We start from the raw sequence: 19078 nt of genomic DNA, 5'->3' as shown, positions 1-19078 counted from the left end.
TATTCCTATAGACAATATTCTTGGAAGCTGATCTACATTTATTGGGTTAAAAGCTAGGTGTAAATAGAGAAAGCCAGTTATTAAAAATAGCAATACTGGATTATTTACATGAGTAATCCAAAATTAAATGGGATTTAGTCCAGGGATGCAATGATGGACATTTGAAAAGCAGTTCAGGATGATAAAAAAATTAAGCTAATATAATAATTTTATTTTACGTGTGATTTATTTTATATTATGTTATATTAATGAACAATTTCATACTGATGAGCTAGTGTATTATTTTCTTACTATTACATTTCAGGTAGGCATCTCAAAATTAGTATAGCCTCTCCTTTAGAGAAGATGATAATCAATAGCTACTAATTATTTCTATTTCTGGTATAAAATACTTTATTTAAAATATATGTTATTAAAATTTACAACTTTGAACACTGAAATTTTCCTCCCTTTGCACTTAGATGTCAATTTGGTCCTGTTAGACCCAAGTTGGTGGTAGACATGACCTTATATCATAATCTCTGTTTCCTATTCTCCGAAAATTAATGTCTAGAATTAAAAGACTATCAACAAATCTCAACTGACACAGAAAAAACAGACAGCAACAACAAAAAACTATAGACGATATCCCTAATGAAGATAAACAGAAAAACATTCAACAAAATGCCAGCAAGCTGAATCCAACAGCACATCAAAAAGACAATACATAAAATTAAATGAGATTTAGTCCAGGGATGCAATGATGGTTCAACATATTCAAATCAAAAAACATTATAGATTGTATCAACAGAATAAAAGACAAAAATCATATGATCACCTCAACAGACAAAGAAAAAGCTTTTGATGAAGTCCAACAATGCTTCATGATAAAAACTTTCAACAAACTAGGCACAGAAGGAATATACCTAAACATAATAAAAGCCAGATATGACAAAACCACAGGTAACATCATACTGAATGAGCAAAAGCCAACAGTCTTTATTCTAAGAACTGGAACAAGACAAGGCTGTCCAATTTTGCCATTCCTATTGAATATAATGCTGTAAGTCCTAGCCAGAGCAATCAGGCAAAAGAAAGAAATATAAGGCATCCAAATTAGAAAAGAAGTCAATTGTCTCTCTTTGCAGATGACATGATCTTATATTTAGAAAAACCTAAAGACTCCATCAAAACAACTCCTAGACATCATGAACAAATCCAGTAAAGTTGCAGGATACATAACTAACATGAAAAAATCAGTTGTGTTTCTATACACCAGTAAGAAAATAGCCAAAAAAGAAATCAATAAGGCAATCTCATTGACAATAGCTACAAAAAATACTGAAATACCTAGGAATAAATTTAACCAAGGAGGTGAAAGACCTCTGAAATGAAAACTACAAAACACTGAAGAAAGAAATTGAAAAGGACACCAACACATGGAAAGACATCTCATGCTTATGTATCAGAAAAATTAATACTGTTAAAATGACCATACTACTACCGAAAACAATCTACAGATTGAATGCAATCTCTATCAAAATATCAACTTCATGTTTCACAGCAGCAGAAAAAAAAATCTTAAATCTGGTATGGAACCAATAAAAGCCAAAATAGCCAAAGCAATACTGAGCAAAAAAAGCAAAGCTGGAGGCATCACATTACTTGACTTCAAAATATATTACCAAGCTATAGTAACCAAAACAGAATGGTGTTGGTATAAAAACAGACACATAGACCAATGGAACAGAATAGAGGACCCAAAATAAATCCACATATTTATAGAAAATGGATTTTCAACAAAGTTGCCAAGAAAATACATTGTTCTAGACACCTCTTAATTACATGGCACAAGGAAAACTGGATATCCATCTGTAGAAGGATGAAACCAGACCCATATCTGTCACCATATATAAAAATCAACTCAAAATGGATTGAAGACCTAAATGTAAGACCAAAATTATAAAACCATTAAAAAAACATGAGGGAAACATTAAAGGACATTAGTCTAGGCAAAGGTTTTACATCTAACACCTCAAAAATGTAGGCAATGAAACAAAAAATAGACAAATGGGACAATATTAAACTAAAAAGCTTCTGTACAGCAAAGGAAATAATCAGCAGAATGAAGAGACAACCTGTTGAATGGGAGAAAATATTTGCGAATTATTTATCCAATAAGAGAATAATACCCAGAATATATAAGGAATTCAACTCAACAGCAAAACAGCAACAAACTCCCCCTGCCTCCACCAAACAAAACCACAAAACCTAATAATCCAATTAAAAAGTAGACAAGGCCGGGCAAGGTGGCTCACCCCTGTAATCCCAGCACTTTGGGAGGCCGAGGTGGGTGGATCACAAGGTCAGGAGTTCAAGACCAGCCTGGCCAACATGGTGAAACCCCATGTCTACTAAAAAAATACAAAAATTAGCCAGGCATGGTGGCGTGTGCCTGTAATCCCAGCTACTCGGGATGCTGAGGTGGGAGAATTGCTTGAACCTGGGAGGTGGAGGTTGCAGTGAGCTGAGCCACTGCACTCCAGCCTGGGCAACACAGCAAGACTCTGTCTCAAAAAAAAAAAAAGTGGACAAAATGTGTGAATGGACATTTCTTTAAAAAACAAAAGGCATACAAATGACCAACAGGTATATGAAAAAATATACTGTTCCATTTTCATGTCACTAATTATCATGGAAATGCAAATCAAAACCACAATGAAATATCATTTTACCCCAGTTAGAATGCCTGTCACTAAAAAGACAATAAAATGACAGCTGTTGGTGAGGATGTGAAGAGGTAACTCTTACACACCTTTGTCAGGAATGTAAATTAGTAAAGCCATTATGGAAAACAGTACGGAGGGTTCTCAAAAGGTTAAAAATAGAACTATTGTATGATCCAGCAGTCCCACTATTTGGTATTTATACAAAGGAAAGGAAACCATTATATCAAAGGGATGCCTGCACCCCTACATTTACTCCAGCACTATTGACAATAGCAAAGATGGAATCAACCTAAGTGTCCATCAGTGAGTGAGTGGATAAAGAAAATCTGGTATACATACACAAAGGAATACTACTCAGCCATAAAAAATAATGACATCCTACCATTTGCAGCAACATGAAGGGAACTGGACGTCATTATGTTAAGTGAAATATGCCAGGCACAGAAAGACAAATTTGGCATGTTCTCACTCCTATGAGGGAGCTAAGAGGGTTCATCTCATAGAGGTTGAGAGTAGAATGATAGATACTAGAGACTGGGAAGATTCTTTGGAGGGATGAAGAGAGGTTGGTTAATGGGTGCAAACATACAGTTAGAATAAGTTCCAATGTTCAAACAAACAGAGTAGGTGACTATTTTTTACAACAATGTATTGTACATTTCAAAGTAGCTGGAAGAGAGGACTTGAAATGTTTCTAACACATAAAAATGATAAATACTTGAGGTGATGCATACCCTAAATACACTGACTTTGATCATTACATATTACATGAATGTAATAAAATACCACATGTACCCCATAGAAACATACAAATATTATACAACAATAAAATATTTTTATAATAGTCTTAGTGGCTTATCTCATTTATTCTATAATGTAACAAATATATATTCAGAAAACTTTATGTGCCAAATATTGATATGGTCATCCAAAACAAAAGTGAAGAAGACATCATCCGTGTCTTCAGGGAGCTTTTACTCTAATATAATAGATTAGAGAAGGGTAAGAATTAGACAAATTAATCAGGGTATACTGAAATGTAAATTGGTGGTTGTCTAGGCGGAGATGAAGACAGTGATGGGTTGAGATCAAGAGGAAATACTTGAACTGGTCTCTATATTTTACTTTTATTTAAAATATAAGAAATAACTTAGCCTTTTCAGTATTTAATGTGTTGACTGCCTCTGGTGTCTTCTCTGCGTAACTCTCTATGAGATGGCTTATTATGCTGGCTGTGATTAGGGAAGGGTGGCTCTTCCACAAACCAAGAGGGTTTGGAAAAGTCACCCGCCCTTGTTAGAGTAAAACTTACTGCAATCTACTACAATGTATAGAAAGCTAAGTAAGTGCATGGGTAGATTATATACATACTTTTTAAACTAGCACATCATGTACAAGGGGCTTAAATAGATGTTTGCAATAAAACTGAAGATTAAAGATATTATGACAAAGCAAGTACGAGGCAAAATCCACAGGATAGCAGACTGACATCTCTTCTCAGCCACATTATGAATTTACTTAGGACCTAACTGGAGTGATAAGAAGTCAGGGAAAAAAATGAAATTATCAAGACAACTTGAAATTAGATTTGCCACCACTAATGTTAATGATGAATCTTGGCCTCAATATATACACTTGTAAATACACTGATATTAAAAATTCATCAGGGTTAACAAGTCATGAGCTACTTATTAATCTCCTGCTTATCTCATATTTAAACATTTCTAATTATGCATATATTATAATACACTTAACATATGAGTAGAATATTACATTTATATAATTCAAAAACTTTTTATTGTAGTGTGTTTGATTTTAAAGTTTTGAAATATTTCTCCAAAATCATTAGAAGTCCCATGCTAAGATGTAGAAACAGAGAGCAAAGGTTAAGTGAGACAAGGTAAATCTGTAAAAGTAGAAGTGACCATATTTATTACATGATTGAACTTGGGGATGAGAGACCAGGAAGAATAAAAGAGGAGATGGAGGTCTTGGAATGTTTGGAGAAGAGGTCTTTAAATATATATACATATTAAATAAGGAAAAAGTGCGTAAGGTTTGAGGATTTACAGCAATGCCCATCTTAACACTATGTTGCACAAGATGTTAAGCTATCCCCCCTTCAAAACAGTCACCCTATAATTAAATAAATTATAGAAAATGTGAGTAAAAGAAAAGTTTTGTTGATTTTGATTTTGTAAGACTTCTCATTCCCATTGTAAAGACACAAGGGTAGGAAATAGCATGCAAAATTTTACTTGACCATCGACCAAGTGATAGAATTTCTCTCTATATATACTATCTTCCTCTCTATCTCTATCTATAGATATATACATAGCTATAGAGATAGGTATGTATGTGTATATATCTATAGATAGATAGATATTTGGATATAGCTATAAATACACACACACACACACACACACATATAGAAAGAAATAGCTAGATAGCCAGATATAACTACGTAGCTATTTCTCTCTCTCTCTCTCTGTCTATATATATATATATATATGTGTGTGTGTGTGTGTGTGTGTATTTATAGCTATATCCAAATATCTATAGATATGTATATACATATATATATATATATCAAAGAAAGGCAGAGAGAGAGACAGAGAGAAAGAAAGGGTGCCTTTGTTCATGGCCAAGTAGATTTCTGTATGCTATTTTCCAGTATTAAGTCTTTACAATGGTAGTGAGTAGATATCTTGCAAAATCAAAATAAACAAAAGTGTCATTTTACCCATGTTTTCTATACTATAGATATAGATATCTATATATTTATAGATATATAGATACATTGATATACTATATATGTATGAATATATACACACATATCAATAATTATACATTATATATATATTTATAATCTTGAATATCTATTAATGTCTTATGTGAAAGAGGGTTCTATGAACAACAGTTTACTGTATTCAAACCAGTGTTTTTGGCAGGCAGTTCGGAAATACGTCTGGGGATATTCAGAGTCAGTGAGGAGTGTGGACTGAATTGCCAGGAAAAGAAGTATAAACATTGAAACCTCTGAAAACAAAACTATAAACAAATTTATGCATGGGACTAAGAGGAGCCGTGAGAGATACTGAAGAATCAGAACAGAAGGGAGCACTGGTGTCACACCGGAGAGAGACAGGCTAGTCAACTCTGTTTATACCATGGCAGGTAAGAGGGGAACATATTGAACAGACGCTCTTGAATTTGGTAATGAGGCTGCTGATGCTGATCCACAAGTGAGTACTTTTGAACGAATGATGAAAACAAGAGACCAGGCAGCAAATGGTGGATTTGTAGTTAGAAAGAAGAAACAGTGGCCAGGCGCTGTGGCTCGTGCCTGTAATCTTAGCACTTTAGGAGGATAGGGCGGGCAGATCTCTAGAGCCCAGGAGTTCCAGATCAGCCTGGGCAACATGTGGAAACCTGTCTCCACTAAATAAATAAATAAACAAACAAACAAGCATCGCTGGGTGTGGTGGCCCGTGCCTGTAGTCTCAGCTCCTTGGAAGGATGAGGCATAAGGATCACTTGAGCCCAGGAATTCAAGGCTGCAGTGAGCCAAGATCACACCATTGCACACTGCACTCCAGCCTTGGTGACAGAGTGAGACCCTGTCTCAAAAAAAGGAAGAAAGAAGAAAGAAGAAAGAAGGAAGGAAGGAAGGAAGAAAAAGAAGAAAGAAAGAAAGAAAGAAAGAAAGAAGAAAGAAAGAAAGAAAGAAAGAAAGAAAGAAAGAAAGAAAGAAAGAAAGAAAGAAAGAGCAGCAAATTACAACTATTTTTTCAGTGGAATTACACTCTGAAGGATGATGGTAAATAGGAGTAGGGAAGTTGTGAGCATTATTGCAAATGCAGGGAAATGGAGGAGATGAAAGGAGACAGAGAGGGAGACGGAAGAGAAAAGTGGAGGGCCCAGGAAGAAGGACAGCCATTCTGCTGACAAAGGAAGCAACAAATACAGGCCAAAGTATTTTAGGATAGTTTTATTTCTCTTTTTGTGGCATAGAAATTCATAAACGTTTAATTTCACAGGTAAGGTAGCACCTACTGCAGAATTTCTTATCACTAATATGGAATACGAAGCATAACATTTTATTTAAAGTTTTCTTTTCACCATTTATTAATTTTATCAATTGAATTCCACATCTATGTATTGAGCAATGAGATTTATACAGAGTGACCAATTATATCTTCATCCTTATTAAGCCTGTAATCTAGAATACAGTTCAAAAGGAAAACATGGCAAGATAATTGTGCTTTTGTCTAGACATTAGGGGTTAAGCCCCTGACCTGTATATATTCCTCATTCTGCAACTTTGTAGTTCTGTAAGTGAAAAATTAATGCATTTGGTATTGATATTTTATAATTATGATTAATATTTTAATATCTTCTAAATAGAAAAAATATTAACCCAGGGCTTGATTTCATACCTTTCCTAAGAACCACTAATATATTTATTAAAATTAATCTATTTAGATTAAAAACCGATGAACATTTGATTTCTTGGGGGTTTGACTGAGTTTTTCTCAGACATACTTTTACAAGGATATGTTTAGATAATTGTCTAAGAATTGATGTTTTAAGTATTTTGAGGAAATGATGGACTATTGTTGGTAATAATGAATGCTTTATAAAGTGTCTCTGCAACAACCACTAATTAGCTTCATTATAGCCCACAGCTAATTCTTGTGAATAACTTATGTAAATGATGAAACTCCAGTAGTTTTTCTGAATTTCCTGACAATGAGACTTTGAAAGTAATAAGTGTGGCAAATTTCTGACAGCAGGTACATTTCTTTGTTGCATTTTGAGAAAGAAATAATCCAAATACTAGAATTTATTTAGCTGTGGAGGTTTTTCCTTTTCCAAAAGCTTTTGAAAGTATAAACTGAGAAAAGCAGGCTAGAAAAAGAGTCATTTGATTTGCATCTTAAGAACAAAGAAATAAATGAAAATGTGACTATTGTCTTTATCTTCACTGTTATTGTGTGCAGTATCCTTCTGTAATCTTTTCTTGTAATGAGACTTAATAGCTGCGTTTGAGATATTAATGGAAATTGTCACAGACAAGGGAGATATTACGGCATCTAATGAACTAAAGTAAGTCTAAAAGGAAAGGAAAAGGAATAATAAGTAAAATTGACACAAATAAAAAGAATTTAACTAGTTTCTAAAATTTAACCCCATAGATGACTCTGCCATGAAATCTAAGGATGAAAATGCATTACTATCCATTTTCTAAAATATAATTTATCAAACACAATTAGCAATTTATTTTTTTGTTATTTTGCATTTAAGTGTTATTTAAAAACCCCTTGACTTCCATTTTATGCAATATCTATATTAAAAAAATTTCATCTGACTTAAAGGGCAAGTCAGATCACTGGGTTTTTTACAGCAAACAAAAGTACAGATTCCAAGCATTCAAGTGAAATAGTGGGTAAGAATATAGAGAACAATGTAGTGATTATAGTGGATTTTAACTATGTATTGAACACTTGGGAAAATTTGAAGTTTAAATCAGTTTAATTAATAGGAACTATTGACTCTGACTCAGTGCTTACCTTTGGGTAAAACTGAAATTCACAAAAGTTGATGCTTAGGTAAGATAATTTCATAAATGTACACACTTGCCCTTGTTTCTTGAAAGCTGAGTGGCGAGTGGCTGCCATTTAAGCAGGAGTGTATTCTCATCTAATTAAATGAAGGATGTACAATTGAGCTGTCAGGTAAAGAATTATGAGGTTAAGACATAAGTTATGATGGCAACCAGACTTCTTTTTTTTTTTTTTTTCTTTTTTAGGGCATTCCCTAAGGAACGAATTGTAAATAACGCCATCCAAATTCCTGAGAACAAGATGCATGCCAGGTTTCTGCCAGGATAACAGTTGATGCCTAATTGAGCCTGGGATTGTTAAAATGTCTCCTTTTTATAGTCCTGAATAATGTAGAGCTAATGAACAGATTCCATTTTAGATCTGAAAGCATCAGCTCTCTAGCAAAGGTTTTTCTGTGTGTTTGATTTGGCTTACTAAAAAAATACATAAATAAAAATAAAAATATAGAGACTCTTCTTAGCACAACCTCTGTCTTCATATAGATGCTAAATTTTTCATTAAAATTATGTGTAAATTGCTATAGCACATATACAGCTATTTTAATAAGAACTGAATGATGAATTGATTGGTCTTGAAAACTGCATTCCATTTTAATCATATATTTTGGTTCAGGAGTGAAAAACACTGAATCCTTGCTATTGTTGCCTTCTTTTTTCTCTGACTTTCAGACATGTAGAACATTCCCAAAATTTTTAGACAGTTAATGCTTATCCCATGCTTAAGAAGAAATACTTATTTTTTTCCTTTCAATTGTGGATATTACAAACAGAGATTAGCAGCCTCTCACTTCAGAGCTGTCAGTATTGAAGTGGCATGAGCTATTAACATTCTGTTGTAAGTGGTCAGAAGCTTCCTTTGGCATTCCTGTCAAAAGGCCACTAAAACCACCATTTTATGCTGTTTTCACTAAGATAATCCATTGCTATCCATTTTGATTGGTTGGTGCCATTTAATATGCCGTATTTACTAATAATCCTATGCAACTACTGAATCTTTTCTACTAAAGAGAGAAATAAAAGTTAAGTCTTAAATCAGGCTATACTCAGATGAATGCTCTGATTTGATTTGCACATAAATATTTTATTCCAGGAAAAATGAAATTAAATGCAATAAATAATTTTAAACTATCTTTGATTAGTTAAATAGGACTAAATGTACACTCTTTTCCTTTTTTCTTGAAAGCTGAGTGGTGAGTGGTCAGGTATTAGAACAACTAACAAAAATAGAAGGTAATTCATGTAATCACAAGGACACTTATACAGAACACCCAATAGGCTGCCCAAAGGCCAGAATCTATCATTTTCTGGCTCTATCACTCCTCTAACTGGTATGCCCAGTACAGACTTTATAATAGGCCAAAACTGGCCCTTGTTTAAAGGAAGGAATAAAATAACGATACATATTTGTAAGAGGGATATATATATATTCTTGGTCTTCTTGTTCAGTTAATTTATAAGGTATCATATATTTTTTCTCAAATTTTCCAAATCTTAATCTAGGCTAGGAATCAAAAGATAGGATGAATTTTTGTATTTTGAATATGCATCTGTCCCATGACTTCAGTCTCGTGAACAATACGCAATGTATTGTCTCACAAATTAAATTAATCTATTTATTAATGATTTTTGTGCCTATATTATGATAGGCATGGCGCTAGGCATTGGAGCTAGAACAATGAACAACTAGGAAAAAATTTCTACCCTATAGGAAATTCACTGCAGAGAGAAGAAATACAAAATAGAATGTGTCCGACAAGCACCAGTGCTATGAAGAAAAATCAGCTAGGAGCAGAGGACAAGAAGGGCCCCATGGGAGCAGGGCAGTGTTTTTGGAATTTTAAGCCTCATGTGACCTAAAGAATCAAAGCTGAGAATTTCTATTTAGGATTCGCCCATATTTGATCACACTCTTTATTTGCTTGAGGTTGATGTTTACATATGAAAAATTTCTGGTGCTATTAGATAAGTCAAATTTAATACGTTTTTCTTCACTCTTCTTTCAGGCTTTTATATGTGTTAATTATTAAAGCTATGATCAAGATCTCTCACGTTTACATCTTGCTAACATAGTGATGTGAGTTAGCAAAAAGTATAATCTCCTTCAGGGAGGACTTTTGAAATCAGGTAAACAAAAATCCGAATTTCATGTAGATTTAGTCCTCTCTTGAGTCTCATTGATCCCTAAATCTTCTTTGATTCTGTTAGTCTAGGATGCATTCCAACTTCCAGGGAGAGGGAGAGAGAGAGGATGTTATTTTGATTGTTGTGGCTATATTCTTTTAAATATTAGAATTCTAATTAAAAGTATAACTCTTAATAAAACTTTCTATTTGGTACTGTGTTCACTGCAAGCAACTCTGATGAACTAGATCCCATTTTTAAATTAGTTTTATTCTGACCAGAAAAGGCTGGTTTTGTGGACTTTGAGGAGCCAGACTAATTGTGACCCAGTTAGAGCAGGATGGCTTTGCTTTTATTAAATGGTGTCTGAGGTGAATGTCAGACAGCATACATCAACCTCTGTCTTCCTCTGGCTTCCATGGGAGTTGTATGAGTATATAGAGTATGAATTTGGCCCTACAAATCTAATAGACAGTGGAATAACCCAGATCACTATTTTAGAGTCCAGTGACTGTTTTTTAAAAAATTAATTAATCTCTTTGACAGATTCCATGTCCTTTTCTTGTGATGTGCAAGTGACTTTCCCTTGAGGAATAATCTTCTAGCAATTCCCATAAATAGTTTTGTCTGCCAAAACATTAGCCTTTCTAATAAGGTACACATTTAAAGATTTTTATCTTTAAAAATCATTTCATTGTTGATGTGTACTCGTTATTAATTTATATCTTTTGAATTTCACAATCTAAAATTATTTATTTCACAAAAATTTCCATTTATTTTAACTTATACTAGAAACATTTATTTTATTGTTAATTAAATAAGATTTTGAAACAATTATCAAACTTTTTAGACTTTATAAATCTGTTATTCTCCTTCCATCTTCAGGGGAATACATTGTTATATAAAATTAAATTTCCTTCTAATCATAGCTAATTATATACAAGAAGTTATATAGTAATAAGAAACAATATGGTGCTGAGATTAGGAACACCATAGTTACATTTAGCTCATGTTTCCATTCATTTCTACTAACAGCCAATTTCCAATTACCAACAATTTATAAATAGCTTTATATAAAATATGTAACTACCCTATTATACTGTTGAAGAAAAATAAAAAAGTTTATTTGTAATAAAAATAGACTGTTCAAATATTTAATTGCATCTCTAACAGTGATTGTTCAGACACATTCACCTCTATCCTCATATCAAATGCAAATAAAAACAATCACATAATTTTTTTAGAATCCTTGGAAAATTAAACTAATTTTATTAATGCTGATGCTTTGGTTTGAATAAAAAGTAATCATACATATTAAGGATATTTTATTAGATAGATGACTGATTGGTTTATTTTGATAATCTCCTCTCCTTTGGGGTAAATAAAATATATTTTGATATAAAAAGACAGTGTAGATCTTTTAACAAATTAAGACACTACATTTGTTCATTCTTAGATTCAACAAACATTTTTGGGAATGAGCTTTGTGTTAAGACTGTGGGCTAAAAACATGTATGAAGAGTTTCCTACCTAATGTGAAAGACATGCAATGAAATTCATAATGAAGATATAATGGAATTGGGAATAGTAGAAATGTGTACAACACAGTACAAGAATTTTAAAAATTGAGCAAAGTTAATATCTGAGCTATATGCCTTAGAAGATAACTATAAGTTCACCAGGTAGAAAGTTGACCAAAAGGGTGCATATGGGAGACATCCCAGACGATGAGGGTAGGAATCAAGGTCCCAAGGAGGGAGTGAGATTAGCATATTTATGGGGCACAGAGTAGTTTGATGTAATTAAAAGAATCAGGCTTGGGCTAGATTACAAAGAGCTTTTCTTAGTTTATTTACTTTAAAAATATTGGTAGAGAATCCAGGAAGTTTCTCTAGCACTGTGTTCTTCATTACGATTGTCTTGTGTCCTTCAAAATTATACCACTACATGCAACAACTATTCCAGAGGTTCCCAACATTCAAGCATAGATATTACAGTTCAAAGGAAAAGAGAAACCACTGCCTTTATGTTGGTTGCACTGAACATTCAGAAGTAAAAGCATTGTATTCCTTGTTCTCTTATTTTCTTGTGTTATATTCAGTATAAATAAAAGATATGTGTGATAATCTAAATCAACTAAATCGTTGGCAAAAGCTATGCAATCAGTATGTGGGGGAGAGCACACAACATGATTCAAATGGATTCAGTAAACACGGATTAAATAACTTGTAAGTGGTGGAAGGCAGAGTACACACATAGAGAAGACACACGTCTTGCCCTTGAGACTTTCATAGCCTTCCAAAGTAGACAAATAAGCAGATAATTCAAAAATATTGTGCCAAATTGTAAGAATGGAGCAGCCCATGCAGGATGTCTGGGAACACAGAGCAGGATCTTCCAGGAATTGCGCAAGACGTCTTGGAGGAAGTAGGGCTCAGCTGTCTATAAGAATGAGTAGTGAATATCCTTCAGTAGATAGAGACTACCTAAAAGACAGGATTTCTGTGGTGCTAGCAGGAGCACAAAGTTTGTAATTCTTAGCGTATCAAGTATGAAATAATTGGATGAGGCTGAAGTTGAAGGTTGATAAAAGTTGAAGCTATTTAGCTAGACAGGGACTGATGAGGTCAGAGGGGGGCTTATAGCCACCTTCTGGAATTTGGAATTAACACTGCAGGTAATGGAGGCATTACATGGTTTTCAGTAGGGGTAAGGCATAACTGTATTTGTATTTTAAACTGATGTCTCTGGCTGCATTGTTCTGCTGTCCTTGGGGAGTGATGGTGCAAAGACTCTAGGCTTCAGAATTGCAGAAACGGTGTTTTTCCTATTCACAACTGTCACAATTACCTGCAAAGTGAGCAGGTGCTCAACAGATTTTTGTTGAATAAACGAACACTCATTTCGGTAGTTATTGATAAGAGAGAGAGAAGCCTGACCCAGGGCAGTGGTGGTAGAGGGTGGAGAATTGTGGATGGATATAAATATAGGAAAAAGGCCTAGGAATTAAGATGAACAAAATGTAGTGATTGAATCTGACAGGGAAAGAGAAACTTAGATGATTCAGGGCTTGGAAAAAGGAAATATTATTGGTCATGTTAATTTTTATTTAATTCCCTATGGAACACATAAGTGAAACACATATACTTTCGCTTCTAAAGATTCATTTATATTCTTGGCTCTTACACATCCAGTAGTAGCAGTATTCCCAAGGAGTCATTGCTTGTTACATTTTTCTGAATATGCATACTATATATCCAAAGAGATTGTAAAATTTCTATGGGCAGAAACTGTGTCTAATACCTCTCTAATCTCTTCACACAGTGCACAGCACAGGTTTTATTAAGCACCTATCAATCAGCTGGCATTTTTATTTCAATTTAAGTCAAAACCTCAAATAGTGGATTTAAAAAATAAATATAATTTCATTGCAGAGGCAATAATATTTTCACAGAGTTTCTGAAATAATATCTTCATCATCTACCTGATTGGAACAAGACATAATTAAAAGTCTCATATTTTGTTCCTTTTGGTACTTTGGTACCTCGGCGTCAATGATTACTGGCTTAGATATTGATCACTTTTATAATAAACTTATCTACAAGAGTGATGACAGACACAGTCTCCTTTCCCTGCACTACTCATTCCGGTTCTCACACAAAGATTTTAATTGCAGAACCTAGATGAGCCCTTCCTGTTTATTACTCTGGTTAGTGGTCTCTAGTTTTTCACTGTGACTTGATGATCTCCATTCAGGCCTCTCTGTCTTACTGCAGGATGACATTTTTAAATAAACATGCAATGTATCTTAAAGAGTCTATTAATTTATATAAGTTCATGTGATTACTTAGGCAGTGTTGACATTATAAAAATAGCCATTTTTTCTTAAGAATAATGAGGAGAACATATAATGCAGGAAAAATAGGACTTCATGTCCTATTATGAAGCAGTATACGCTTTCTTATGTAAAGGGCAAACTCTAATTACTTTTTTGCATTGGTAAAGAGAGTCATGCATGTTGATAAGAGAAATTTTAAAGGTGTAAAAATTTTTTCACCCATTTTCCTTTTTAAAAATTGTTTAAACTTTCATTAAAATAGAAGTTCAGGGATACATGTGCAAGTTTGTTATATAGGTAAACTCGTGTCCCAGGGATATCAATAATTTACATTATAATTTAAAATTATTATATTTATAATCAATAGCTACAAATACCTTGCATTATTTTTGCTAGTAGAGACTAAGTATATTGATGAAAACTTAAAGGAATAAGAGAGCAATGTTAATTACTTGATGTTTAAATGTCATGGTTATTCTAACACCCCCAATTTATTGCTGTAATAGTGAGTAAGGCAGTCTTGTTTTTGCTGGTGTTCATTGGCATACATTCTGATAGAAACAAATTCATACTGAAGGAGAAACTTCCAATATCACAAAAATCCATAATAGGTTTTAGTCTCATAAATTAACTAATTCATTGTGTTTAACTTGGGAGAGCAATTTAAACCTATGATATCTTTTTTGACTATTACATAAAACATAAAAAAGTATACATATTTAAATCCTGCTATCAGAGGTTGCTGATGAATAGATAATTCATTAATATAAAATTTATTCTCTACTTACTTCTGAAACAGCTTAAGCTAAATTCAATGGTGGGGGTGAGAAGGATGTAAGTCCTAAATATTTTTGAATGTATGAATCAACAAATGAACAAAGATTTGACATGGTCAATGCATACTCTCATTATACATAAAAGTTTCTGTTTATTATAAAAGTTGAAAGCATAAAAATACATTTTCTTAATCTGTAGATTTACACAAATATTTGTAAGCTATATATTATTTGTAGTTTTCTCCAAAAATCTGATTGATTCTAGAAAGTTTCCTTCATTGCTTGAAATGCATATTATAGAATAGTTCTTATATTCTATGAAGACTGTAAATAAGAAAAGAACTATAATTTAACACAACAAAGAATAATTCATGTGGAAGCTTAAAATCAGATTCATTCTTTATGTAGCAAGAAGACAGCCAAGTGTATTAAGCATGAGAAGTATCTTTTTAGCCTAGGAAGTTGTGTGGTCATAGAGTCATATATTTCTAATTGTGTAACTTGGCTCTGTGCTCAAGAGAACATCACTTAGATGTCCTTTTCCTAAGCATTTTGATTTTTTAAAAAATAAATGAGTCTCCTTTAAAAGCTTTCAGGCATGAGCCTTGAAGTAGTAAATCAAGTTTACCTGAGTATGCATTATAACTGTCTAATCCATGAAAGTGATACTCTATTTGTTTTGTGATATTTGATTCCCTGTTAAATACTTTAAAATGGAAGTTCCTGTCTGGCCATGTGGTGTGAGGGTACTTAATATATAAGAGGATTCGCTTGTCATTAATATATTTAAAGGGTCTTAAAATACTTCTTTAGAGTGAAATCATTTTGAAGATTAGTCTATTCATTGCCCATCTCTAAAAGAGTAAAAGTTAGCAATTATAATGTATTTATAGAGAAGGCATATTTCTCCCTCTCCTATTGACTTCAAGTACGGGAGTGCGCTAAAATGGAGTAAGAAGGGGATGTCAGGAAAAAATAGCCTTACATACTGAATACGAGATTTTAGGATGCAACATGAACCGGGAGTAATTGCAATTGACAATCTCGTTAGATTTCCTGAAATTCTCTCATTAGGCAGAATATATTCATTCAATATAAATTTCATATATATATGTTATGAAAGGAAAAGGAGTGGTGGCTGAAGTTGTAAGTGAAACCAAGAAAGGATTATTTAATGGAAAAAATTAACATATTTTTATGTTATGGACTGATGAGAAAAATCCTAAAGAAGTGAAAAATTTGAGAGCACAGTCCCTACTATTATGAAGGACACGAGAGAGAATAATCTAGCAGCTAAATAATTAAGGATATACTCTGGTTCTATGATGCAAATAAAACAAGAAGTTGGATAAGCGAAGGAATGAGGAGGGGATTCGTTTTCCTGAGAGGTTTGTAACCAGAAAGAACCAGTTCTGGAAGTGGAATATTCTAGGCTGAGGAACTAACCAGTGTGAAGACTCTAGGGCAGGAATCAGACTGGTTTTTCATGAAACAATGAAGTTGCTTAAAGGCTAGCGTATGGAATTTGCATTTTGGTCTAATAGCAGTAAAAAGGCATGAGAGTTTTTAAAAGTCGTGTTGATCGCTACATAGGGAATGGATTTGAGAAGAAGACATGGGTAGAAGCAAGAAAACTACTTAGAAGTGGGTTGTCATAGCACAGATGAAGTTGATGGTGACATGGCTGAGAATGGGCCATGTCAAAAGTGAATAAAGATGGAACTTTTATTTTATTTACATAAAAGCTTTTAAATAAACATTTTGGAGTATACTTCACAATAACCTTAGAATCACAATAACTGGCATTTATCGAGCACTTGCTATTTTTGTGAGTATTGTGGTAAGCATTTTATAAGCAATATTTTCTTTATTTTCACATCACTTCTGTGAGATACAGTAATTATCCCAAGATGAGAAAACCGAACTTTAGAGAGGTACTTTCACTTGCTCAGAGGCACACTGCGAGCACTTGTTGAAGCTGCTCACTTTGGAGTCCACATTAACAATCACCTCTCTATTGCCTTCCCAAGTGACCATGTTTTATTTTCCCATATCAGCGCCACCATCTACATTTCAGGCCTCATGATAATATTATTTATCAGTTCCAGTCTGTGCTTAAAACTTATGACTAATCAAAAGGGGGAAAAGTCTTGCCTTCCTTACCAAAGACTAGATGATTCCTAAAATAAATTAATTACATCAAATGATTATGCAAGTTGCATAGCAGTCAAGAGCCCATATGAACTAGACTGCCTTAATTTGAAGCTCTGCTCTGCCAGTTACTATTTGTATTACCTTAGGTGAATTACTTACCTCAGTTTTCTCATCTGTAATACGGATTTACAGTAGTGATGACCTCCTAAGGTTGTTATGAGGATTTAATAAATTAACAACTGTAAAATACTTAGGAGTGTGCATGGCACCTATTAAGAGCTCCCTATTTATTAAATACACCATCTCTAATCATTGCTTTATGCTCTATCCATAGTTTTAGAGTCAAACGGTGGTTCTGCATCTGTTCGAAGCTGTAGATATACAGTTTTAAGAATCCAGGTCAAAGATTGTTTTAGCTGCTCACCAAAGCATTTAGAAGCTCTGCTCACCAGGAGAATGCGACAATTTTTATCTGAATGAGATCTTCACATTCTTTTTTTGTTTTGTTTTTTGTTTTTGTTTTTTGAGACGGAGTCTCTCTCTGTTCCCCAGGCTGGAGTGCAGTGGCGCAATCTCGGCTCACTGCAAGCTCCGCCCCCCGGGTTCACGCCATTCTCCGGCCTCAGCCTCCCGAGTAGCTGGGACTACAGGCGCCCGCCACCACGCCCGGCTAATTTTTTTGTATTTTCAGTAGAGACGGGGCTTCATCGTGTTAGCCAGGATGGTCTCGATCTCCTGACCTCGTGATCCACCCGCCTCGGCCGCCCAAAGTGCCGAGATTACAGGCGTGAGCCGCCGCGCCCGGCCCAGAATTTTCTTTATATAGACAATAAATATCTGGATCAGGTAGAGAGGGGTACAGCTGGTCAGTGCCAGAGCCAGTACTAGAATTCAGGTCTCATGATGTCCAGTCTTGTGTATAAAAAACACTGAATTGTTTTTTAAACATGATTACGTGGTCTCCTAGTTAAGACCCTGCCATGAGTTTATTTCTAGTAACACAAGTATTTGTCACTCTGCAATGCTTGTTTTACCATCATTGCTTTGGCTTGGGGATTATGTTTATGATCAAAGAGTAGCAAACTGTACTTTGGAAGCAACGTAAAAGAGCTTGTCAAAATTATAATATTTGTGCCCACACGGGACACGTCTCGTTATCTCAGGTTTTGCCACACATAAAAAGAGAATTTCAAGTCTCTAAAACACAATGTATGTATAAGCACGTTGTACTTGACAAGCATTAGTTAATAAGAACTGCTTATTGACCTTGAATTCAATTATTCTAAACACACAGTGACACTCTGCAGTGGAGCATAGGGAATTAAAACATGCAATGGATCAAACAGTTTAAAGAGGCACTATGGACTGCAGACAGCATCACTTAAAAAATGTTTAAATATATTCAGCCCAAAATGCTCATGACAGATTATCAGTAAAGGAAATGAAGTTGTTTTGGGGGCCATATATAATATTTAAAGGTGATTTCAAGAAGGACGAAATCCCTTTCTACAATAAAATTACAGTGGCTACCATGTAAAGAATATGGTCTGTGTTTCAGATACTGTGTAAACTGCCTTATCAAGAATCCCTATAAGAATTAATTCCCCCAGTGAATTTACATGGAAAGTATTATGATCTGATGCTTGGCACATAGTAGCATTCAATAAATAATTGTTTCTCGGATGAGAAAACTGTGGCTCAGTGATACATCTAGCAGCTGGAGGAACTGGCATTCTAACTCAAATTGTCTGATTCCAAAAAGCCAAGCTCTTTAATCCTCAGTGTTCTCTTTTTCAGCATCTTGTTGGAGTAAGAACATTGGATGTTGCATGGTTTAACCTCATTGTGTTGAATG

Source organism: Symphalangus syndactylus, chromosome 18 (assembly GCF_028878055.3).
Source record: "Symphalangus syndactylus isolate Jambi chromosome 18, NHGRI_mSymSyn1-v2.1_pri, whole genome shotgun sequence".
NCBI classification, from domain to species: Eukaryota; Metazoa; Chordata; class Mammalia; order Primates; family Hylobatidae; genus Symphalangus; species Symphalangus syndactylus.
This window is presented reverse-complemented; position numbering follows the sequence as displayed.